General features: G+C 41.9%; 1 long non-coding RNA gene across 2 annotated transcripts; it reads right to left on the bottom strand.

Moving 5' to 3' along the window:
* Positions 1-953: 953 nt before the first annotated feature.
* On the bottom strand, positions 954-23,977 carry LOC129144731 (uncharacterized). Of its 2 annotated transcripts, none has more exons than XR_008549231.1 (3): positions 23,895-23,977; positions 19,082-19,205; positions 954-1,080 (listed from the first exon to the last, which is right to left on the bottom strand). It is a non-coding gene; the product is annotated as an uncharacterized LOC129144731 (long non-coding RNA). The 2 variants fall into 2 exon arrangements; XR_008549230.1 differs by lacking the exon at positions 954-1,080 and adding an exon at positions 15,195-15,295.
* Positions 23,978-25,167: the final 1,190 nt, after the last annotated feature.

The raw sequence follows: 25,167 nt of genomic DNA, 5'->3' as shown, positions 1-25,167 counted from the left end.
GTATTGTGGGGTGAGCATTCTATTTAAAAATTTTCTAAATTTTTTGTGATATCAAGTCAACAGAGGCCACGCTAAGCAATCTGGGTGTGAAGGAGTTAAAACAGAAACAGCATCTCCTGTGACTCAGAGTCAGCCCAGGGAAATTCCCACCCCTGCTCCTGGAAGCTGCCAAGCCATCGAGCCATGTGGTCAGGCCCCAGGTGCGAGCCATGTGGTCAGGCCCCAGGTGCGGATGTGGGTATTTCCCTGACTCACCTGGAAGCTGAGAACGTCCCTGGAATCTCCCAGAAGCCCGTGGCAGTAAGGGGTAGGGGGCCTCTCCGAAGCTCACCAGGGAAGCACAGGGACCCTGCTCCACCCCGAGTCCGCCTGCACCCCAGCTCAGAGGACAATGGTTTCTCCACCGCCATCTCCCCAATCTTGGGCATTCTCTCAATGGCCAGCTTGAACCTGGGCCAGGAGAGGGATGAGGCTTCTCTGCATCAGCCTCTAAATAGATGGTGGTGTCCTGGCAACAGAGCAGGTGCAGGCTCACCTGAGCCGCAGTGGGTCGTGAGCCACCCTGGGTGGTGGTGGGTGTGAGGGCTGGTCCCTGGAAGATGGTTCACTTCCCCCCACATCACCTCCACTCACTGGCCATTGATGGAACAGGTCAGAGGTGCCACCAGATGTAGGAGGGACTCCCTCTGAGGGAGGAGGGCAGGTGGCATGGGTGAAAGTTAGCTCAGCAAATCAATAATTTAACAGAATCACTTAACTATTGCAGTTGAAAAAAAAATACTGGTTTCAGCCTATAACATGAAATATTTTTTTGCCAACCTAGATTATTCTCTTGACATCTTAGGTTTTCTAACTACATGAGTAAAACAGTTTTTATAAGAACATATAGGAGACCACTTAGAGTCTCACACACTCATGATACTCTTATTTGAAGTTTTACAAATATGTGCATTTTATAGCTGAATTTGGCTAGAAAATAGTGACTTGCCTCACTTTCATTGTGAAAGAGGTTATAGTTTACTTGAATTTCTGCTGGACGCTTTCAGTCATCGATGAAAAGCACCTTCCATTACGTCCACTCTGGAAGGAGAGTAGAAGAATTACTTGAACTAGAAATTGTTACTTTTTTTTTTTTCATTTGACATGTCTCACTGACTGATCTCCAAATGGATGTATGAATTAAATGAGTTACTTTTATAATGTGTTCACTTCTCTGTCTCAATAACAGGGTCTCAGAATTAGATAATTTTATTACCTGCATCTAACAGTATCGGCCACATTAATTTTTGTGAATAATAAAAGTGGAAATTACTGCAGATCAGGGGAGTCCCTGATCAGTCATTTCCTTCTAAAAGAAAATGCTAGCATTTCTGTGCAAAAGGGTCTTAATTATGCATTTGTAGCATTCATATGCTTTATTCTGCTTTCCCCTTATGCAGCTGAAGTTCTAATGATATTCACACCATTAATATTATCCAATCACCTACCCTACATTTAATTTGCAATGTCATATGCATTTTGCAACAGAAAAAAAATTACAAAGATGGATACATTGTGTTTTCCCAAGAGTCTTTACTGTTGAAAGACATAAGAAGAACTTGAAGAGTCTTAATATCTTCAGGTCATGAATTATTTCTTAAAGAGATTTAAGCATTAGTAGCCGCCTGAGGTATAGCTTCTTTAGTGATAATCTTCAATTTGTTTAAAATTTGAGAACTATTAAGAGAAACACTACACTAAGCTAGGCCATAATTATAGCTCTTACAAAGCTATTTTACAGATCATATATTTCCAAACAATTTTCTGATTCTAAAATGAGTTTCACCAAAAGGTCTCACCTTGTGGATGCATTATGTAAAAATTTTAGGCGAAGTGGATTTAAAAGTAAATTAAACCACAAGATAATAAAAAGCATCTTTCCATATAATTTAAGGTTTAGAGTAGCATTGTAATTTAATTTCTGCAAATCAACTCTTGACACACGGGGTTTTCAAGCATGTAATTGTAGAATGCAATTCACAATGACACAGGGAAGGGACACGGAGAATCTGGAGCGCTCATGTCAGGGGCTTCTTAGTTGATAAGAAATTGGGGAGCACCAGGCACTTGCCACTCAGTGTTTTTTGACACTAATCTAGAATGAAAGCAGTGATAAAAACTGCATAGACTCCTCAAAAGGGAGCATGTAAGTGAAGCTGTCAAGAGCAGGTGCGTCCGGCAGCCGTCTTCACACTGAGAACAGACTCCCCAGTGTGTCTGTCATTGTGACCACGGTCACAGGGATCCTTTTCAGGACATGTGGCATTCCTGGCTTTTCTGTAACAGACCCTAATTAGCTTTGACATTTTTATTAAAGCGGTGCTCATTTTTTTATCGTGGAACAAATACTGCATTTTAAATGAGCACACTGTATTAAGTCATACAAGCTGTAATTACTTGTGGGCGAGGACGTAGAGAAAAGGGCCGCTCCGGCACACTCAGTGGGGCGATAAACTGGTGCAACAACTATGACAAATAGTGTGGAGATTTTGCCAAAAATTTAGAATAGAAAAACTATATGATTCAAGGATTCCACTTCTGGATATTTAGCCCAAAAATATGAAAATGCTAATTTCAAAAGATGTAGGTGCTCATGCCTTCACCGCAGTACTAGCTACAACCCCCACATTGTGGGAAAAACCTGCATGCCCAGTGACAGGCGGGAGGGTAGAAATGTGTGTATCTATGCCGTGGAATACTACTCAGCTCTGGAAAAGGTGAAATCCTGGTATTTGTGACAACATGGATGGAACTTGAGGCTATTATGGTAAATGAAATAAGTCAGATGGAGAAGAAAACCATCATATGAGTGCATGTGGGAAAAAGAAAACAAGCAAACGAACAATTAAAACATAAAAAACTCTTAGGTACAGAGAACAGAGTACTGGTTACCAGACAAGAGGTTCCAGAGGGGGTAAACTAGTAAAGAGGGTGAATTATATGGTATTAGGTAGAAACTTGACGTTTGAGAGGCACATGCTGTCATATACATAGATATGAAAATATGCTGCACACCTACAGCTCATCTAAGGTTATTTCAGTGTGGAAATTTTTTAAAATATATAATTGAGTGGGGCTAATGGCATTTTCATCTAAAACCTAGCTGATGATATCTCCTCTCACAGGACATATTTCACTTGGCATTAAGCCTCCCTGACAACAGAGAAGGTGCATTCCCTGATATTTGAGTTATTTATGCTTTTTCCTAGGTAATTACAGAGAAGTAATTCATGAAAGGTTCACAGCAGTAATTAAGTCTTGTCATTTTATCTCATATATGACTAAATATTTGGCAGACTAAATTGCATATTAATAAATGAAATATAGATATTATTATAAGGAATATTACACCAGATGACTATACCTGTTAATTAAATATAGGAAATTGATATTTATCCACCAAGGAATATATTGTATTTTTATGTAATCATGGAAAAGACAATAATATTGTCACCATGAGTTAGTAAAAATTGATGGCTCTATTTCCCAAATAACTGGTCTACATTTTGTCTGCATTGGATAATATTTAAAACATCAGTGAAATTTCTGCTTTGCTGTGTTACCATACTAGAAGCTGTTATGCCTGCTTTCTGTTCTTCAGCCGATTTTTTGATTAATGAAATAATAATGAAGCATTTATTGTAGTTTTGAATTTCCTGTAGTAATTTAAAAAACTAGTGCAATTGCTTACTTCAAACCAATCAATTCAAATGATTGAAAGTCTACAGAAAGATCCAGACAGAACGTGCAGCTCAGATTTTAAGTGCTGCTTTGGAATCAATATGTAATCTCTAGTCCGTATGAAATAATTACAAACCAAAATTGAAAAAAAACAAACTGATCTATAAGTGGCTAAGTTGGTCAGCATTTATTAGTACCTCCTCACATGTGCATTTTATGTTCTGATGTATATTTTGTCAGTTCCTTAGTGTATTTACATAGGAATACTTTCTCCATGAATGAAATCTTAAGTAAATATCCTTAAGGACATTATGCTAAAAAAATACTGAGCAGGATTTACATCTTTTAGCATAAGCTTTTCAAATGCAGGAACACTGGACTTTACATATGCCATGGATTATATTAGCAATGCCAAATCTTATCAAACAACACTCACATTTTGCTTAGAGTTAAACATTCTTTTGTTCAAACTCATAAAGAACACACTGTAGGTTGCCAGAGACAAGGAGACTGGAGAAGCAGGGAGTTGCTAGTAACCAGGTATAAAGTTTGAGTAATGCAAGATGAGTAAGTTCTAGAGAGCTGCGACACTGCATTTTGTCTGTAGTTAGCAATATCATATTACATGCAAAATTCTGTTCAGGTGGGAGATCTCCTGTTAAGTGTACTTCCTACAGGAAATGAAAATTAAAAACTACACATAAACAGTAAAAAAAGAATGTTTAAAATTTTATGTATAATGAAAAGAATTAATTTCAAAACAATTTTGTTTTAAAATTTAAATATTTGCATTTTATATGTTAATTCTTTGTTTTACTTGGTAACAAAGTCATATATTTAGATGTGGCCACATTGATTTTTTATATACAAAGAAGGAACCCAGTTTGACCTTGAACTGAGGATTTTTTTTTTAATTGACTAGCATTAGTTTACAGAGTTGTATAGGACCCAATAGCACGTTTTCTCACCAGCCCCACCACCAAATAGCCAGTCACCATGTAACAGGGGGTCCCCAGGAAAGGGGGAGGTTCCAGGTTCCCTGCCCCACCCAAAAGGAGGGTGGAGCTGAGCAGGGAGAGAAGAGGCTGCAGAGACTGAGGAAGGAAGGAGCAGGGTGGAGCCAGAAGGAGACCTGGAGGAGGCCCATGGAGCCAAGACACATGAAGAAACTACGCTTGCCTTTTGGTCGTGGACAGGGTGACACAGATGTGGGTGAGACCCATGGGGAGGTGACAATGGCTGTTTTTGTCTTGATTTTGATTTTGCTCTTTTCCTTCCAGTCTTGTCTGGTTGTTTCTGACCCTTTTCTGTGGGTCCCCACTGGAAGGTGCTTTAGACTTGGGGCAGCTTTGGGGCCTTGCTCTGAGCCAATCCCATTTGGATGGAGTTTTACCCACGAGGGGACGGGTCACTTTGGGTGCTTGATTTAGAAACTAGACTCTTTGCCTTTCCTGTATTGTTTCCTAGTTGTATTGAAGTTCCTTCCCATTAAAGTCTCATACATTTTGTGTTGATGCGGCAGATGACAGAGCCCATTTAGAGCAGGCAGGTTTTGGGGTGGTCTGGGGTGCACCTCTCCCTGCCCTGTAACAACCATCCGCCACCAGCCAATCGCCCCACCCCCACCCCATGTTGTTTCCCATAGTAATTCACCAATTAACATTCCCATCAACAGTGGACACGGGTTCCTTTTTCTCCATATCTCCAACGTTTATCATTTCTTAAATTTTTGATAATAACTATTCTAACTGGTGTAAGGTGATATCTGATTGTGACCGTTATATGCTTTTCCCTTAGTGATAAGTAAGTATAAATGTACTGAGGCACATTTGTATATGTGTGAAAAGGCATGGGGAAGTAGGAGGAGAAGCAGGTAAGAGGTGTAGAGGGATTGTGTTCAGATTTTTAATAATTTGGATGACAATCACACTTTCTGGTGAGTGCCTTCTCTGTGCCAAGGCCCTTGCCAGAGAGCTAATCTGTTCAGCACCTTCATGCATGACCATGGAGGAGACCAGGTAGCTGGTTAACTTCTCTCCCCACATTTTATAATCCCTGTGAATAGACCCAGGCATATTTGTGTGGTAGGAACATTTTCAGCACGCATCTTTAGCACTGCAAAAATGCCAATCCATTGTTTCTGGCTTCCATTGCTTCTGTTAAGAAGTCAGCCATCTGTCTCAGGGGATTTTCCTTGAGAGATGTGTCTTATATTCATATTCTCCAGTTGCTTCAAAAAGTGTTTTTTATCTTTGCTTTATTATCAGCAGCTTCACTATGATGTTCCCAAGGGCTTCTTTCATTGTTCTGTGTTCATTTTTATTTTTCATCATCACAACTTTGATTTTTGCTTTGGACCCTCTTCACTTTTTAAAATAAATATTTAACTATATAATATGTATAATGTACACAGGGTTTCTTTTTACCATATCTTACATGTATCTTATATTTTTTCATCTCTCTATGATTTCATTTGACTATTTTCCATCATCTTCCAGTTCAGTGATCCTAATTTCTGCTGCTCTAATATGTTTTAGACACATCTATTGAGTTCATAATTTCAGATATCATATAGTATTCACCTTTTGAATGGTCTTTGTCTCTTTTTGCAAATTCACAATTCTTCACCCTACACATTGCTTGTACACCTTTTCCTTTGTTTTCCTGGACATATAAATAATGGGGGTTCATATGTCCTTGTATACTAGCTCCAATGTCTTGGCCAAATATGAATGAACTTCCTTGGACTGTGTTCCTTTTTTTAAATTTTCCTCATTATTGGCTAAAATCCCAGGCTGGCTCCTACTTTGGGATAACCAGTAGCTTCAGAGTACATTTTCTCAGTTTCCTATCCAACTGGAAGGAATATGTAATCTTCACTGTTGTTCCAAGAAAATTCTGGAGCTCACTTTAGTTGCACCATCCTTGACTCAAACGGGAAATCCAATGCTTCATTGGCTTGGCCAGTGTTACCCATCTGTCCCCTGGAGTCAGGAGTAATCACCAAGTGACTTACTAAAGATGCATGAGACCTAATAGTCCCAATTCATTATGGAAAATATAGGCTATTTTAATGAAAATGAGCAGAAAGCACATATGCATGCACAGCACACCCAAGAGATAGGAGTAAATATCTTCAAAGTGTGAATTAAGCAACAAAGGCAAATTCTACACAAAGATTCATGAAAATAGAACTGATTAGGACTAGTGGCCATTGATCTCCCACATAGTGTTATCCCTTAAAACAACCAGCAATGGGATTTTTCTCTTCCAACGCCTGTATTAAATAGTAAGTTTTTAAAGTCAAGTTAACTTTTTTGGTAACACTCAATTAGCTTATTATTCCAGATCTTTAGAATACATTCTTTTTTATGAGGCAAGGATATAGTTTTGCTTATCAGAGGCATTTGAAATAATTTATCTCCAAATGGCTCTCTATTCTATATTATTTTCCAAGATATGTAAAATTTAGTTCTATTTTCAAAATTTGATATTGCCATCATAACAGCAAAATGAATTTATTTACTGAACCCACAGTAGATGTTTAAAACTCAAACACACTGGTGAATTAGTCATTTCTCTTTTTTCCTTATTAAAAAAATATTGAGATGTCCAATATGTTTCACGTGTTTTTGGAATGTAAGGTTTTTTAAATATTTCTTTATAAATTAGATTTATTATTTAACAATAACTTACAATTAATCCCAACAAATGACTTATTTGGAGGGATCAGCCCAAAAGAATTAAAAATTAAATTTACCCTGATAACAGAGCCAGGTTTTCAGTTCATATGCAGATATGTCCTTTCATAATGCTTTCTGAATTTTTCTCCCTTACCTTATTATTCAGCTTTTAAAAATGCTTGTGAATATTAATGGGAGCAGTGTGCTATAAACTACTCCAAATTATAAAATATGTAAAAGTATACAAAAATACACACAAATAATATATGTGTGTACATAAGTATATGAAAGTTACTGAAATTTTAAAATATTGCTTGGATTATGAATTTTTCAATTTAGAGTCTCAGGAGTGCTATTTTGTACCTTTGCTTTTGGTTGTAAGCTGTTAAGTGATACTCACTTGTGGCATTTTTAATTCCTTCTTCAGTATTTATAAACACATATATTAACTGTATCTGTGTGAGTGTTCTGTGCACACTACTTTGACAGCAGTATTTTTCAAGGAATGGATGTGATAGCTCTATAATGCATTTACAGAAGTGTTTAAAATAGTGTGTAATAGATATATTTATAAGAATTGTATGTTCAGGATACTTTGAGAAGAGTGTTGGTTCAGAGAATGGATGTGATAACTCTTCAGTAATGCATTTAGAGAAGAGTTTTAAACACTTGTAATAATAGTGTTTATAAAACTGGCATCCACAGGCAATGATGAGAGGAGTGTTGTTAATTATGAGAATGTGTCTGGAATCCTGTAATGTGTTTAAGGAGGTGTTTACAAACATAGTCTCAGCAGTGATTATATGTGTTTTGTGCTGGCTCCTTTAAAAAATTTTGATATATATATATATCATCATGTAAATTTAAGATATACAATATGTTGATTAGATTCATTTATTTATTATAATATGATTGTCCTTGTAATGACAGTTTCACCCTTTAACATAGTTATGTAATTACCATTTTTATTTGTGGTACAAAAATTTAAGATCTTTATAAAAATATGTGCTATTGTAGCTGTTGCCTCTTTTAAACCTCCAAAAGACAAAATGTCTTAGCAGCAAAACGAAAGTATAGAATAGATAGGAATGATTTGTCTCACTGGGATGTCAAGTAAAACCTTTCCTTCGTCTACATACTTCTCCTGTGTGGGGCAATGCCAAGCCACCATCTGCCTTACTCATTCAGTTTCAAGGACTAACACAACTGCCTGCCAATGCCCTTGATGCTTTTCTCTCTCTGGAGTCTTCTAGGAGTGATAACTAGACTGTATCTTTGGGTGAAAAAATAAACACCTGTGATATCACCCCCTACTCCATGTTTTCAAGGGATTTGTAATGCAGAAGTCTCTTTCTACCTATTTTTCTCATTTTAAGATGTCACTAATGAATGAGTGATGCCTCTCTGAACAGTATTGTATAGTTTTCCAAAAAAAAAAAAAAAATACAGAGAAACAGTCTCACTGCCAGATGCATTACACAGCCAATACCCTGATGTATTCAGAGTCATGAAGATTTTTAGGAACTGCTGTTCAAGGTTTTCTTGTCCTGTCATTTTTTGTTCAACAAGGCAATATGTTCGCTTGTTGGTCTCACTGGCTATGGCTGCATTATGCTAGCGATTATACTACGTGATTAGCTCACATTTTCTTTCCCTTTTCTTTCCTAATTGAAGATACGTTTAAGTCATCTGAGTCATGGTCATATTTTACACAGATTTCTTCTACAGTTTTCTGATCTTTCTATATCAGTCAGGGCTGACTTTCAGCTTCTGGTAACAAAAAGCTCTCTTCAGAGATCTGAACTCAAGGATTCATTCTCTCACTTAAGAGGCCTATGAAAGTTGACTGTCTGGCCTCAGAAAGCAGTTCTACAAGGTTGAGAGGGCTGCAGTGTACTGAACTGCCTTCCTGTGTTGCCAACATTAGCATAAAGACTCCGTCCAAAGAATATCTCATGTATGAGGATGGCAGTTAGAACAGCAGCCTCTTACCCATCTCATCGACACTCTGAGCAGAAGGAACACTGCCATTAGTAGATCCCTTGTGTGGACACCAGAGTTAATGAGATAAAGACATGATTTTAGAGTGAAACGGAATAGAGTTGAAAACACTGATTCTAGTCACCAAAGTTAAAAGAGCAATTAAAGATACAGTTAGAGAATATTAAAGTTCCTGAAAATTTCAGGGCATTTTCCAGATCCAGGTTTGCAAACGGGGTTATATAAAATTGTCATTTGACCAATTATCCTTCAGTAATTTCAAACCTTTTCTTCCTTTTTTTCCCCAAGGAATGAGAGATCTCATATGTCAGTGCTGCCTAAAATGAATTAAATAGTTCAAATCACAATATCAGTGAATGTGACTTACAGACCATTTTCTTAGCAATATATTGATTATGAGAGGTGAGGAGAAAGTACATCGTCAGTGAATTAGAATATATTTGCACGATCAATACTTTAACACATCAACAGCCCTAGCAAATTGATTTATTCTTAAAGTTGCATATTTATTCATAACATCTATTAAAATATTCATACCTACCCATAGGCAGGGCATAAAGTTTATAGTGATAGGACTATTAAATAGTTACAAATTGTCAACAACTCATAGAAATTAATTTTCTTTAATGGTTGTTGATTTCCCAGTAAATGGCTTATGGTGACTTTAGCATCTTAGTGAAATATGAAGCACTTAAAATGGATATTCTTGTAGTGGAGGTAATAATGTTCTCCAAAACAACGCTGTAAATTACTCGTGATTTGCTCATGTATTTCTCTCCACATGCTTCTGCCACAAATACATTATGAATGCATGAAGTCCCTAATGCATCAAAACAAAGTGACACAAACACCCAAACAGCACTGTCCACTGGATATTCATCCATTCACATATTTTGTGCTGGGGAAAACAAGCACACCCAGCCACCCGTGAACCAAGCCCAACATGGTCTTTCATGGACTTTACGCTCAACAGCCAAGTTTGCATCTCCTGCCTTCCATCTCCCTCGGCCTCGCTGGAGACTGAGGTGCCTCTGGCTGCCTGGAGCCAGTTGAAACCCATGACTCTTCTTGCTGTTTTCTTCATTAAGTAAATGAGAGAGGTCTGGGGACAGTCTTCTCAAAGACTTCTACTTTTCTAGAAGTCTATTCTGTTTCACTCGTGCATTTTCAAGTGGGTTTTTTTGGTTGGAAATTCATCCCATTCAGTCAGTCGATGAGCAGGTATTGACCTGATAACTGCCCTCTGAGAGGTGCCACATTTCCTTCCCTGCCTGCAGTGGGTCCATCTCACCCCCTTGTGGACACTCACGAGTTTGTCTGAGTCTTTGTACTAAGCTCCACATCCAGGCTGAACTAAAACCTTCGCCTCCTGGTGGCTTTTCACATGCCCCTAGAACAAAGCTTTTCTCTTTCCTGCCATTCCTCATGACCTCTCAGTCCAGAAACTTCGTGCACACCACAGGTTTCCTTCATTTACTCCTAAACAAGTTCACCCAACTATATATTACATTTGCTTTTTAAGGAGTTAAATTTATCTATAAAGTTGAAGTCAACTGCATCTAAGAATCACTTGTAAAAGTAAACAATAGGATTTTAATATAAGATTGAAAACTGAAACCCTAGGGAATATCTAGAATTGGTTATAATCATTAACAAAATAGCTTATTGCTTAATCCGTGTTAATTCATGTCTCAGGGCCTTCTTACAGCATGATATTACATGGAAATCAAAGCTTCTTTGTCTGTTGCTTTATATGTTTCAAAAATCAGCAGTCTTCAGACCTGCACTAAATACTCTTGTAAAAGAGGTGGGAGCCAGATTTTAAGGGCTGGAGAAAAACTTGTCATTTTCCCTGCCTTTACTCAACTTTATTTTTGGTACTCATCATAGAGAATGAAGACATTTGACACTAATTACACTTTTGTAACCTATGACTACTCTTGTGGGAAAAGCCAAACAATTTAGAGGGTAAAATTGCACTGAGAAAATCCATGAGATCAGTTTATCTCTCTTGTGCTGTCAATTCAAGTTATAGTTCCTTTGGGAAATTGTGAAAAGCGCCTCAAGGTCATTTCAGTACAAGGATGGTCAAAGACATCTCTCTTTGAACAGGAAATAGAAGAAATGACATTATATGTTTGTTCAAGGCATTTTAACATTCTTTGCAGGGACATTCATTCTCACCACTGTGGCGTCATAGTCCTTCCAACATATCATGCATGGCTACTCTGATTTGGTGTCAATCTCCCAACCAAGACTAACTACCTTTGAATGACTTACTAGACTTATTTATTTTCATAAATTGCTCTATAGTTTCCTTTCCTATGATAAGAATCCTGATTTAATGCTAGCTTATGTTAGCGGATAAGGCAGCCTCCGTTGAAGTAATGAATAAGGCTCTAAACTCAGTGGCTTAATCACAAAAGGTCTATTTTTAGTTGATAGTATAGAGACAAAGATACTGAACTGGGGGTTCAAACAACTTCTGACTCACACCTACTGCCACCACATAGCTCTGCAAACACCAGACACTGCAGTGCTGCAGGCCCCACATACATCTTAGGGGTTCAGCTCCAATTTCCAACTCCTCTCCATGGGAAATCTGCTGAAAACTAGAATGTTCAGCTTTTGTGTGCTTAGTTGCTCATGCACTGCACCTGTGCAGTTTAAGAATTCTGGAGCTGCTTGGAGAAGGCACACGGCCATGTGAAAGCTCGCTGGTCAGTACTTATCTTTTCTCCAAGGGCTTTGGTTTCTGGAACATGAAATGTCTACCATATGCCCTTGGCATAAATTCCTAGAAGGATGAACACTGGTTAAGAAGATATTAATTAAACTTTAGACACCTGTTGCTAAATCGACTTTCACCAAGACTGAGTCCATTCACTCTCTTACCAAAGTGTATGGTATCAAGTATATCTTATTTATGTGTAAAATGATTGTTTCCTTCATCAATATAGGCAATAAATGAAGATGAACAAAATTTAAAGAGTAATTTTATCTCCAAGAAAATGCTTCCATAAACAAAAGAGGAAACGTAGATGCAGAAAATTCTTTTTGATCTAATACCAAAAGATAAGCTAATGTTTCTTCCTTGATAAATGCTAAGTATCAACTAGAGATCATGACAAGTTTAGCCTTAGATAGTATATCAAGGACAAATGTTAGAGAGAATTTATTGTTTCACTCACGTGACTTGACTGAGATGAGCTAAGCCTTTGCCTTTGGCTTTGACCAGTTTCTGTTTATTTTTCTAGCAAGGCAGAAGCAATTGTTCATGTATTTTAATAGACTCTAAATAACTTGAGACTCTACCTATTTCTGTTTGGATACAATGGATCCTGGTGCATGGTAGGTGCTTAATAAAAGTATGTTGAATGGACATTTAATGAATGATAGGGACTTAGCAGCATGAGTAAAATCTTTACCCTAAAGTTTATCCTCAAAATTACCTACGTCTAAAAAATCTGTGATGAGTGGAAGATAGCCTTCTCTTTTATGTAAAAAATAAAATAAAAAAGTGTACTGATGCACCCAAGGCACAGAGAGCACCACATAATTCAACAAAGGTCAATATTGATTAAAGAGAGTTGTGCAATTCATGACCTCAATTATATCACTAGACATCTTGCCATATTTTTGAAGTGTCAGACCTTTTCCATCTAATACAACTAGTAGGCCAACAAGAGGGAGTGTTACTTTTATAATAGTGAGATTTTTTTTAAAATCTGGCAGCCTCTCATGGTTTATGCTAGAGGGCTCCTGAGAACTATCGAATGTGGACATGTGTGCTGAGAACAAATCGTGACTCGTGCAGCCCACAGGACAGCAGGAAGATTGCACACCCCCCACGGTGAACAGGAAGCCTGAGGAGTCATCTACAATAGCTATATTCACATCACAGTTGAGAGTTTTCTTGTCCCCTAATAACAGCCTCCTGGCCCAGTCTGCCCCGTGAGATGAAGTATATCTGCAAAACTCCAGGCACATCCTCACAAATGTTCTCTCCAAGCACACATTTTACAGGTCAGTGGAGCCCAAAGTATTGATGAAACTATTCATCACAATGTCGTTTATTAAAACTTTTAAATTATAACATTTAATAATCTTGTGACAGCTGTGATTTTAAAAGATCTTGACTTCATTTTTTTATTAGATTAAAAACTAATCATCAATAACTTAATGTCCTAAGGGATAAAGATGCTTTCAAAATATTGGCACTGTACAGAATTAAGGTGAAACAATGACAGGCCTTAAGGGAAATCCCCTTGCACATAACTAACAGCAATGGGGGGTGGTTTGTTTCTGCCTCCCTCTTCTGCTAAATCGGCAACAAACATAGCTACAATGGAAGGTATTTTATTGAAATGGTTAGCAAGTAACACAGCACACATCTAGCAAAAATATTATTTGAGGCTATTAGATGCAAAGGTATGAGCTGTACAGAGTGTATGCAGAGGCAAGGGAGAAAAATGTGTGCACTGTGGTCTGCAAAACCATTATTCCAAGGGTCTTGTCTTCATGAATTTGCTCAGAAACCAAGAATACCTGTGCAAATGGCTTAATTTTGTTAATTTTATGTGTCTAACTGAATTTTCTTTCATTAATTTCAGTTACGTACAATGCATACAATTTGGTATATAGACCTTATTCATTTAATTTGTAGCATGGCGAGCCTGTCAGGGATAGTTAGAAAAGAGTTTCTGTATAGTCCAAGTGAAGGTCTGAACTTGGGAAGCAGCCCTATGGATTTTAGTCTGTGAGAGCTGTTCCAGTAAACACACGTTTGAATTTAGTTTATATAGGGGGAAACAGTGCATCACTGACATGAAGAATGTAACTATGCTTTGCTAGGAGAGGCTTCTGGTTTGAAATCTATGCTGATACTGGAAAGAGGCAGCGCAGGGTCTAATTCCCAATGAATGCCCTGCAGAGACAAGGAGGCTGGGTGCCCACAGTTAAATCTCTTTAAAAAAACAGAAAAGACTTACTTTGCCTCCAGGCAGCAGATTCCTGTGTACAGGATGGAGCCTGTGAAGATGATCGCTTGGCTTCCCGTCAGCCCAGGGATTAGCCAAATCTTAATCTTTAACAATACGTCACTTCTACAGATAAGTTTACCCACAGTTTTATTTGAAGTAGGTGCAAGTAAAAGAGATGAATTTGAATCAACATACTGAATAATCATGACTGAACTATAAAGAATATTTCGCTCATTTTTCATTTTGCCTCATCTTTCATTCATTCATTTACTGGTTCATATGTGCTACTGTGTCTAGCTCCCAGTTGAGGATGTATTTTCAATTGCAGATCCTTCCCACTGCTGCTCAAGTGTGTATGTCATAAGAATAATGTCTTCATACATCACCACAATATTTTTATCAATCTCAGATAATATACTATTAGTATAATAATTTTATCTAATCCACATTAGAAGTGAAACTTCTAATTCTACCATTTACCCCATTATCATTTTTGTGTCCTATTTTTCCTAGGATTTTATATTGTTTTTGCTGTTTCAGCTCAGTTTGCTTCTGCTCTTCAGATGGCATTGTCTCTTGACTGATATTTTAAATACAGGCCAGGCATTTTATAACGTTTTCCTCAATTTGAGCTTTCTTGTCTAATGTTTTTGTGGCCTGATTCCGCTTTTGCATGAACAGATGATAATTAAACGGATAAGGTCTATCTGCCAGATGATTAGACATGATGACCGGCCCATGAGATGCTGTCCACTGCTCCTCAGATGATCTGGATTCTGAGCACCTGAAGGTGATAGTACCTGTTTCCTTGACGCTATATTTAGAATTTCCCCAAGCAACTTCTGCAGGGAGAGTCCTGGCTTCTCAGTTCGATGAGGGGCACAACGTCACTTCAGAATCACTGTATCTCTGCAGTCAGAGAAAGCAGACAGTACTTAAGAGGCGGGATGTGTTTGTATTTGGCGCAGGTGATGAGAAATCTTAGTTATTTTATTTTATTTTATTTTTTAAAGTGTATTTTTTGTTTGTTTGTTTTGTTTTTATTTATTTATTTGTTTGTTTTGTTTATACAAGCACTGGGTACAGTCAGAAGCGCGGGAGGGTGAGAGAATTCACCAGAGCCAGAGCGGGGAGCAGAGCAGGCAGAAGGACCGAAGGACACTGCTGAGGGGAGCAGTGGGCGGCAGGAGAGGTCTACGCGCCATGTGGGACCCTCCTCAAGTGGCCGGGGAGCAGCCGGGGATCAAACCTGCCCTGCAGAGGCTGTGGGCAGCTTCGCAGCCCAGCGCTCAACCACTGCGCCGCCAGGGGAGGCCCAAATCTTAGTTATTTTAGATTGGATCACATTTGTAATTAATTACCTACTGACAATCCCCTCCAATTAAAAACTACTGATACAAGTTTTATGACATAGATTCTATACATTAATTTTCTTTATTCCTCATTTTATTACTTATTTTTAGAGAATTTCATGTCGTTGTGTGTGTCTTTGTAAATAAATGAATCACTTGGCTATCTGTGCATCATAAATGTAAAACAAGGGCCAGTGACAAGAATCATAATTCAGGGGGTGAGCTTTGGGCTCAGTCTGGGGGTTCTGTGGGACTTCACTGGGCTGACTCCCCATCCTCGGTAGAGCTGGAGGTGGCTGGGTACTCGCTGCCCTGGCCATCTCATCTGAATGCTTACAGTTGTCTGGCTCTGAGTTGGGGGAATGGGCTGTGATGTCACTTGCAAGGACAGATAAGAAGCAGAATTAAGTCCCACTCAGGGGTCCCGAGAGAGGGTCGTTGACGGGTGGATGAACGCCTATGGGTGGATGGGTTTTTTATGGCTGTGCTTATGTTTTGGGTCTAGAGGAGGAGCCATGTGATGGGGCAGTTTTTGGATTGGCCAGCCTTGGCCGATGTCTGATATGGATTAACCAGTGAGAGTGTTTCTCGTTATTGACTTTTCCCTCCTGTTTTGTCTCCTGGAGCCCCACGTCTCCCGGAGTCTTAGTCCCTCTTTTTGTCAAGGTGTAACGCCACATATAAGGCCTGTGGAAATTTTGCATGTTGGGTCCAAAGTAGGGCGGTCATATCTGTGTACTCTGGTCTTTGGAAAACATTTGAAGGCTCGTGTTAAGCTGTTTCTGCCCTTGATACATTGCCCAAAGAAATACGCATTCCTCAGCCAGATCAACACCCTCAAGCAGCTTACTCCAGGTGTTTCTCCCCATTGCTTTCATTCGGTGCACCCTCTCCAGAGGTTAGAGGGGTCATGTCAAGATTTGAGGTCAAGGGTTCAAATTTATCAGTAAGTCCCCCTCAGCCACATGCACGGTCCAAATGGCGTAGTAGAGAGTCACAGGAAGGGAGGGGAGGGCAGGCGGGAAGTGAGGAGACAGAGGGGAGCTTGAGGGAGTGAGAAAGGATCATAGAAGTGAGAACAGGAGATGACAGAGAAAGAAGGCAATGGAAGGGGCATGGGGAGCAGATGTCATTGAGTTCCCAGTTGACAAACACACTTTCAATCCATTATCTTAGCCACCCCCAAGAGCTCCTCCCCCTTGGTATTGGTCTCCTTCTAGGAATCTCTACAGAGATTCAGCAAGGGTGGCTCGTGTGTAGTCAGCAAGGAGCCAGGCTGCAGGGATGCGAAGTCCCTGTCGTGTACTACCTATGAGGGGAGAAAGGGGTCCACCATGCAGCTGCAAGTTGTGTGTCACTGAAAAAATAAAGTCAAGACCAACACAGGGCAATTCCTGTGTCAGTGTTGATGCTTCTGTGAAGAATTACTCTGTCCAAGTCAATGTCCCATGGATAGTTTGATCTAATATTAGGATACCTGTGCAGTTTGTTGTAAATGTGCTTTTCTTGAGTCTCATGACTGGTTTCCTTAAGGTGTGAAGCATTCACTCTCTAAATAATGTTCCCTTAACAAATACAATAAGAAGGGCATTCACCGTGTGCTTTCTAGTTGTTGATGTTTTCTCTGTTTTACCACAAGTTGCTATTAGAATAGCCATTTTAAAAAGATGTCTGTGTCATGTGCATGGACAGTGAGCATCCTGGGTGGGGTCTGTTAGATAAGGTCCGCTGCACCCATGGGACGAGCCTGTATGAGACAGAGGGAGAGGAGAAGCTGCATTTTTCAGGAGCCATTATTGAGCTCTGAGAAGTGATTAGGAAATAATGTTGCTGGAAACAAAAACACGATATGATGAGAATATTTAATGCTGCTGTAGATTATGTAGACGCTAATTGCAAATGCTAAACATCAGGGGAAAATGCCTCGTTCTACGTGGCAGTAGTATTACGATGGTGCATGGTTTATTTGGGGACTGAACTCTAGTACTATTTAGTTCATTTGTACGGAAAACATGAAGGAAAAATTGCACTAAGAAAAATTAAGAAGCATCCCTGGATAATGAGGAAGAGCTCACCAGATGTTGAAGGGAGAAGTGATTTCATCAATGGGCATTAAAATGAGATGAGGGTCTTGAGTGCAGATGGTGACGAGGAAATTAATGCTCTGGCCGCGTTAATGACTGCGGAGGTGACTCTGTCTCGAGTTATCTGGCAGCCAGCAGGAGAAAATGCAAAATCCTCTGTTGGTATTAAGACTTAATTCCCAAAACTCTCTCAAGTTACTGTTTATGTGGCAAGAAATTAGTCTCCAATGACTGACGAGACAGTAAGGCGGGTTTAGGAAGAGTGGCAGATAAGAGAAATGAAAATAGAACTTCATAGAGACGGTGGATTTACACTTCTGGAGATGTTTTCAGAGGAGCATAGACGCTGGAGTGATTTCATTGTAGGTTTTTTCTTTATCTTTTTTCCATTTGTAGTTATTGTTTCTAACGAGGTGTTTTCATTTCAATACTTTGTCTCTATTAATGGATGTTCCTGGAATGTGTGGCGAAGCTGGACACCCATCTCCAGACGACAGAGCTCCGAACTGTCCTTCCATTAACAATTCCAAAGCAATCCGATCATTTCCTCCAGTTTCTCTTGGACCATGGCAATAGTGGACAGGGAGTAGAAATTTTGGCATCTCCCATTCCTGGGGAGGCCTGGAGAGATGGGTTCTGTCTGTAGACCACCCCAGGGCAGCTGGTCCTGTGCTCACTGACAGACCAGCTCCAGGGCCACCTTCCAAACCTCCAGTGATGTAGTCTTCAGTATGTGTGTGTGGGGGGGGAGTGCACACATGCATCAGGAGGAGAAGAGAGAGAGAGAAGAGCAATAGAGACAGAGAGATTACCAGACAAGAGCCTATTGATTTTGTCTAATTACCTGCTTCCCTTCAGTTTTGGATTCTCTCCATCCTGACTGGTGACCTAGGGTTGCCGGGGTGTAAGACAGCACTAATTGAATCACTGCCACACTTACTTTCACATGTTCAGCACTTGTGGAAATAATGGAAGCAAGAGCTGATCTACGGATCTAAGCAGCTAAGTGACATGCATGCATTGTCATCCCCCTAGACTTGTGAGATATAATATGTGAAAATTACCTAAAATTGTCATAAACGATTTGTTATTAGAGGTGGTTCTGGTTAGGTCTTGACTGTGAAATAGTCCAAATTGGCATACAGACCAATGAGATTAAATCAATCCATCAAAATAGGACTCTTTAGTCTAAGTAATCACGTTTACCATTCTCCATGGAATTTTGACTTAAATTAGGTGACATTAAACCCCAAACATACCAGAGGTCAACTTGTCCATAGAAGCTTGCTCAACAGATCTGAAAGAATCTCCCTTTGCTTGGTATTAGGTGACACCCCAGATCCATCAGGTTGTGGAAGAACCACTTGGAAGAAATTCTTTGTTCTAGAAGAAAACAAAAAGGAACACCCCAAACAGGCAGTGGGGATCTTCAAGGTGTCAGAGGCTGGAGAAAGTGGCCCAGAGTGACAGGTTTTGAGGCCCATGTTTTACATGGTTTCTGCCACAGAATTTTAAGAAAGCATTTCATAGAGATTCTTTAACCCAGCTGGGAGCACAGACTTAAAGTCCTGTGTGACTGAAAGGGGGATTCGTAACAAGGAAGCTGCTGACTGTGGAAGTTCTCAACGTTGTCAAGTGTGAGAAAAGGACTAACACATTCCTTGTATGTGATCCAAGAGAGGTTAAAGACTCCATAGTCTGTACTTGGAGCTGGAACTGAAAGATTGACTAGGAAGGTATTTTATGGAGAGTTTTATTGGTGTATAACTGATATAAAAGAGACTGCAGATTTGAGGTATGCCACCCAGGTAGCCCTGACACACTCCTGAAAAACCAGCCACAGCCAAAGCAATGCATGTACCCCGAACTCCAAAAGTGTCCTCTGCATCTCTGTTTATTTATTTTTGTTGTAGTAAAAACACTTAGCCTGGGATTTACCCTCTTCATTGATTTTAGGTGCACTTAATGTGCACAGTGAAGCCTCAGCACAGTGAAGCCCTCTGCAGCATGAGTTTGATCCCAGCCAGGGAGCTGATCCACATGGCGCAGCAGACCTCTCCTGTCTCCCCGCTGCTCCCCTCAGCAGTGGATTTCAGTGGATCTGCCTGTTCTGCTCCCCACTCTGTCTCTGGTGAATCCTTTCACCACTTCCCACCCCTCACACCTCTGGGCTACACCCCAGCTCTTGTATATGTAATTAAATAAAATAAATATTTTTTAAAAAATTGGACACAATGTTGACTCCAGAGCGGTGATCATCTCGCACCAGCAACTTCATGGCCAGGAGGAGCCTCCCTGCTCCCCTGCCTCCCAGCTCTCGGCAGCCACCATTCTCTCTGCTTCCACGAGCTTGGCTTTCTTAGACGCCTCAGAGAATGAAGTCACATTGTGCTTGTCTTTCTGTGGCGGCTTGTTTCCCTTAGCATCATGGCCTCCATGTTTATTCACATCAAGCATAGGACAGGATTTCCTTTTCCTTTCAAGGATGAAAAACACTCCATTGCACGTAGAGAGCACATTTTCTTTATCCATTCAGCCACTGACAGACATTTACACTGATGTCTTGAATGTGACACCAAAGACACTGGCAACAAAAGCAGAACTAGACAAGTGGCGCGACGTCAAACTAAAAAGCGTCTGCACAGCTAAGGAAACATTTGACAGAATGGAAGGCGGCCTGGGGGTGGGAGAGAGGATTTCAGACCATATGCATGGTAACAGATTCATACACCAAATATGGAAGGAGCTCCTGAGACCCAATAACAGCAACAACAAGAACTTGATTTTAAAACTGACAAAGGAACTGAGTAGACATTTCTCCCAAGAGCACTTACACAGGGCCGCGAGGACGCTCCGCCTTGGGGGCCACCCTCACTGGTCACTCAGGACATGCACATCACAGTCACTGTATTTCAGTGTAGCTAGGACGCTATTACAAGAAAAGGAGCAAAAGATTAGAGGTGTTGACCGAGATGTGGAGAAACTGGAATCCTGTGCCTGTTGGCGGGAAAACAAAATGGTGCAGCCGCATGGAAAGTAACATGGAGGTTTCTCAGAAAATTAAAACTAGAACCAGAGGATCCAGCAGTCTGACTTCTGGGGAAATGTGACCAGAACAGAAATCGGGATTCAAAGATCCACCAGGTTCATCATAGTCTGACTCACACGGCCGTGGCTCCGGGCCAGGGTCATGTCAACACACCGACCCCCATCCACAAGGTCGTGACCGCCACTCCCAGACCAGCCTCCCGTGGACGGACACTTCCAAACAAACTCATTGCAGGCCCTCTCCCTGCTGCCGGTTTGGGGCTGATCACGGGAGGAGGAAATTCAACCCCTGGCGCCGGCCCCGGGCAGTCCTGGCCCACAGGGAACCAGCGGGACTGTGGCCCCGAGGGCTGGCGGGGACAGACTTGCAGGAGGCCGAGCGGCAGCCACCCTGCGGGTGTGTCTTTGGCAGCAGCTCTGGGGAAGCAGAAAAGGAAGAAATTTGGTCTAAAAAAAATAACAGGGTCTTTCTCACTCAGGGTCCCTCCAGCCCCCCATCTCCTGGCAGAGTGTGACACCCTCCCAGCCAGGAGGGGAAAGATTTAGTGGGGCCTGTTCCTAGCCAGAGAGCATGATGACACGCTTGGGGGACATGTGCAGCCATGCCTTGGTGCCTGGCTCAGGGGCCATCTGGCACCGCCTGGTCTGCTTTATTGCTGCTGTTTCCATTTTGCGTTTTCTGTCTTCCTGTGTGCTGACGCCGCCTAGGAAGCCTCCTAGGAAGCTGACGGCACTTCGCCGCTGGAAGACAGGACTCCGGTCACCGAAGGCCACTGCGATGAGCTTCTCTTGGTAAAGGAGGTGGATGCAGAGCCCCCGCGAGTGAGAGGGGCGAGCCCCCAGCCCCCAGCTCCTCTGGCTCCTCAGCTCTGGGCGCTTAGTCAGTGTCAGAGCATCCCAGGAAAGCCAGCACCTCTGTTTGTGTAAAAGAAATCACACACTCAAAGACAGTGTTTTACAAACAAGGAAAAGAAACATGTCAGGCCAACACATCTACACCTAAAAAGGTTTCAAAAAAAGCATGTTTTTTTAAAAAAACATCTGATATCTGAAATGTTAGAATTTCTAACAGATGGTGCTTTTGAGGGCTCGCCTTCCTCAGACAGGGTCCTGGCTTCTGCAGGAGACCTGACCCACGGCGACGAAGCCCCAGGCCATTTTCCTCTTGGGCTGAAAAGAGTTTCAGAATCTCAGTAGCTGTAGAATCGGCCTGTGAAGGAGTGGAGTCGCTTATTGCGTTGAGATCCCTTCCCCGAGATTTGCTGGAACCGCAGCACGCTCACCTGGCTCAGGGCAACACCTGCTCTTGCTCTTTGTTTCCAGCACTTGTAAAAGAAACGATACTGACGCCGAGTCTCACGAGTCCGGTGTTTTCCAGGCCCTGCGTGCAGTGGCGGGTGGGGATGGTCACACCGATCCTCACGACGGACTCGCGAGCTCAGGACTGTACGTCGCTGTCGGCTTTACACGAGGGAGTAAATTCCTCCTGCAGTGCACGCTCGTGTAACGAATGAGGGGCAGGCGGTCTCAGGAGCCTGAACGTGGCCGGCTGTCTCAGGAGCTCATCGCAGCAACAGCAGACGGCCACACAGGTCCCAGCCTTCCTGAGCTCGCTGTAAATTGACTCTGAAGCTCGCTTATTGCTGGATAAACTTCATCATCTTGGAAAGTAAGAAGGGCTCAGCTCTGTTTCATCGTATCCTAAAAATGGGTGTGGAAACACTACTTCTAGGACTTAAATCAAAATTCAAATCTGCCATTGTAGGTGCCCACGGGCAGTAAGAAGAAGCACTCTGTGGGGCTGAGGATGTTCCTGCTGGATGTGTCCATGGGATGAAGACTGATCTCTCCGCGATGCCCTTGAGAGAGGCGTGCAACTCCGGGCACTGGCGAGCCCCAGGGCTGGGGTCTGGAGCATAAGGAGGAAGGAGGCAATGGCAGTTCCTGTCCTCATCCTCCATGTCCTTGATGGTGACGCCGCCATCATCATGTTCAGACGAGTTTGCTATCCCAGGAGGAGAAACATGTGGCAGGAGAGCAGCAGGAGGTAGCAAATCTGGTTGCCATGGGATTCAGCCAGAGTTTTATTTCTGTTTTTTTAAAGATTTATTTATTTATGCCTACAAGAGCTGGGGTGTGTGTGGGGGGGTGAGAGGATTCACCAGAGACAGAGTGGGGAGCAGAACAGGCAGATCCACTGAAATCCATTGCTGAGGGGAGCAGCGGGGAGACGGGAGAGGTCTGCTGCACCATGAGGGTTGCTCCCTGGCCCGTCAGGGATTGAACTCATGCTGCAGAGGCTGCTGATAGCTTCATAGTGCTGTGCTTAACCCCTTGTGCCACCAGGGAGGCCCCCAGAGTTTCATTTCTGAACATGAAATTGAATCAGAAATTCAATCACTCTGCTTCTGTATCTATCATAGTAAATTATGTTGGAAAGACTCAATCAAGTCAATTATTTCTGGAAAAGACTGCCCTGAGTGGGTTGTGAGTTTCTTGTTTTGTTTTCCTCGTCATCTATAGGCAAAGAAGTTGTTAGTGATTCAGTGAGGGCAGGGGGATTGTTCCTTTGCCTGTGAAACCTCCAGGCGGTCATCCTGGACAATGATGAAAAATTAAATTATTGACCTTGGGAATTTAGTCTGTTGCTATTAAATCACTTTCACGCTATTACTTGAGGGTTACTCCAAGAGTCCATTTCATATGTGTCTATAGATTCCTCTCTCACAATCATTTTCTCTTTTCCCTATAAATATATCACTTTTTCTGGAGCTTGGGAAATATTAAATACAAGTAAAGTTTCTCTATTGCCCTTTACTACCGTTTTGTTTTCTGTCATAACAGCTGGGGTAGTGAAGCAATAAGAAGGGAATGCGTTCATTTAGGATGAAGCAGTAACAGTCACCCCAACCTGTTCAGCATGTGGGTATGAGGTTTAGGTGGAAGGAGAGAAAGTCTGTGGCTAGAAGAGATTTTCCTTCTTCCCCAGAGTCAAGTTTGAGATCTCCCAAGCCCGCTCATTACCCCTCTCCCTCTCGGGGGCCAGACAGCGCTTTGGGAACTGCGATGTCCTCATGTGTACCCGGGAGGTTCTCCCTGCACTGAGTCTGGAGACGCCACTTCAGTGGATCCCACAGAACATGGAACCCCCAGAACATGGAACCCCCAGCGCTGTGACGCGAGGGCGCCTCTCCTGAGGCATCCTGGACTCCCCCATTGTTCTCTGACTCTCAGCCTCTGCTCCGGCCGCTGGTCCCCAGTGGCCCCCAGAGCGGGAGACCCAGGCCAGATTCTAGAATGGCCCAAAGGAAGCCGAGCCTGTTCTGTCTCAGCAGGTGCAGCCTGAGCTCCCATCAGCCTGACGACCCAGAACTAGGGCGGAGACAGACAGAGGGAGATGCCACAGAACACGACCGCGCGCCGGGTCTCCCAAGACGCGTCACTTTGCAACTTCTGTCGAGAACATTAACGGGGAGGTAATTAGCCCTTGTTGTGACTGACGCCGAAGCCAGGATTTTTCTTGTTATGGGACTGATGTGTTATCTAGGCTAATTTGAGGAGTTTAATAACCAGAGGTTTTGCACCAGCATGAAAAATAAATCACACATGATGAAAACCTATTAAAAACACTCTAAGCAGTCTGCACATTGCTACTACCAATCACTAACAGCCATCAAAAGGTAATCCCCCAAAGAATTCTCTGAAAGTTTCAACTAAATTTCCACATTTTAAAAAGTGGGCAACTTTCACATCCTGATTGGAGACGGGCTTCTTGGAGGCTCAGCCGAGGTACAGATGGAGGCAACAAGGCTTGAGCTTACCAGGCTCCCGGAGCAGAGAGGTCATCATCGGGCCATTGTGCCCAAGGAACAGCAAGGACACAGGGGCTGAGTGTCCAGGGTCAGCACATCTCCCAAAGAAACCCACCTGGCCACGTCCTCCTGGGGTGTGACAGGAGGTCAATGTCCACATCTCTGCAGGCTGCAGACAGGAATGCACATCACGAGGGCCCTGGACACCGGGTAAAGCTGTTCTCATGGAAACCTCCCTCATCGCTGCATCTGCATGAGGACTGTAAGAGCCAACTGCACAGTCAGCAAGTGTGAACTTTGGTTTCACAGGACCTGAGTCGGGCCTCCGCCGTGGGATTCATCCATGGACCTCAGATCGACCAGGAGGCCAAGGCTGGGTGGATGGGCCCACGGATTCTTACCTCTCAAGCTTCCCATGGTGTCCAGACCCTGCCTTCCTGAGAGAAACCCAGGCCCTCTGTGGTGAGTTATACAAACCATATCAG

Source organism: Talpa occidentalis, unplaced genomic scaffold (assembly GCF_014898055.3).
Source record: "Talpa occidentalis isolate TD23 unplaced genomic scaffold, MPIMG_talOcc4v2.1 talOcc4.6, whole genome shotgun sequence".
Taxonomy (NCBI): Eukaryota; Metazoa; Chordata; class Mammalia; order Eulipotyphla; family Talpidae; genus Talpa; species Talpa occidentalis.
Note: the sequence above shows the minus strand (reverse complement) of the source record. Positions and strands in the feature narration are given on the sequence as shown.